Source organism: Mastomys coucha, unplaced genomic scaffold, assembly GCF_008632895.1.
Source record: "Mastomys coucha isolate ucsf_1 unplaced genomic scaffold, UCSF_Mcou_1 pScaffold20, whole genome shotgun sequence".
Lineage (NCBI taxonomy): Eukaryota > Metazoa > Chordata > Mammalia > Rodentia > Muridae > Mastomys > Mastomys coucha.
Window position 1 is genome coordinate 43,047,712 of NW_022196903.1, and position 1,466 is coordinate 43,049,177.

General features: G+C 46.7%; 1 non-coding gene across 1 annotated transcript; it reads right to left on the reverse strand.

Moving 5' to 3' along the window:
* Nucleotides 1-406: 406 nt before the first annotated feature.
* Trnac-gca lies at nt 407-478 on the reverse strand. The gene has a single exon. It is a non-coding gene; the product is annotated as a tRNA-Cys (tRNA).
* Nucleotides 479-1,466: the final 988 nt, after the last annotated feature.

The following is a 1,466-nucleotide window of genomic DNA, read 5'->3' on the forward strand; positions in this document are numbered from 1 at the left end:
AGACAGCCTGGTTTTGTCTCCTTAGTTCTGACCACAAGTTCATCAGATAGCCATGGAAAGAGATAGGTCTATGGTTAGGCTTTCCTTCCTGGTCCCTGGACACTGGCTGCCACTGTCACAATAACTGCTGTGCCTAAAAAGTCCCTAAATTCTCACTTACTGTACTCACTTTCTATTTAGAAGCCAACAGAACCAGAGAAACTAGGTATATGCAGGAACAGGGGAGACAGAAAATAAGAATGGGAGGGAGATATAATAAGAATGTAGGCAGAGATGGGAGACAGCCATCTATCCACATGATGCACCGGTTTGTAGCTCCCAGCTCTGGCAAGGTCCATGACTGGAATGAATGGAAGAAACAGGGCTGAGTGTGTGTTATCTCCATGAGTAAAAATAGACTTGTGGTAGGGGGCACCTGGATTTGAACCAGGGACCTCTTGATCTGCAGTCAAATGCTCTACCCCTGAGCTATACCCCCACCTGCTTATTAATGTCTAAGGGACACTCAGAAACCTGCATGGCCACTCCCTGGCTGTTAATATCTGGCATGTGCACTTGCCAGTGCTCTGTCATCATCTGCTTCCTCCTTGAGGCCCAGGCCTAATCTGCCTCTGCACATCTGACTGCCATGTCCTCAGGAATGACCACATTCTCCTGTTGAGGTCCTAGCAGAAGGCTCCAGCTGGTGCTGCTTCAACCTTCAACTCAACTACAACCCACAAGCAACACAAGAGCTACTTAGCTGGCCTCTGGAGGTGAATGGGAGGCAGGAGTGGATAGAATGGAAAGTTCTCTGCCCGCTCAGAACTCTTTGGTCAGATTCTTTAGTAGGGACAAATAAATCATTCCTGCTTAATAACCATGTCATTCAGTCATATCTACATATCTACAAGTCAATCATATGTATAGATATGGACAGTGGTTGATAACATGTGATCAGCAGATGACAGTCTTGGAGCAGGGTTTGACTGACATTAATTTCCTATGTCTTGCTCTTGTACCTTTGTAGTCTCCCTCATTAGCACAGGTCTCCTGCACTGCCTCACCCAAGGATTTAGAATATATAGTGACATCCCCAATGTGCTAGAGGAACTACCCACCTCCTTCAGACTGCACTCTATCAGACACAGATTTACCATATTCTTCCCCATAGGCCTACCACAGGACACTCAGAATCCCTCCATGCCCAGAACACTACAGCCTTTGCTGCTCAGTGTACTGAGAATTTTGGTTTCTTTAAAAACCCAGTTAGGTTAATGAATATACTTTTGTTTTAATCCCACATGTGGTGTATGGGCCTGCTTCAACAGCTGTTAACTATAACTGCCTTGAGCTCTAGGAGGACATGATTTCCATCAGCTGCAGATAGTTTATGCTTGGAATTCTGGGGACTCTTGAGAGGGTATAATGGGGAATGCCAGGGCCAGAAAGTGGGAGAGGGCGGGGTGGCAGGCATGGGGAGGGGG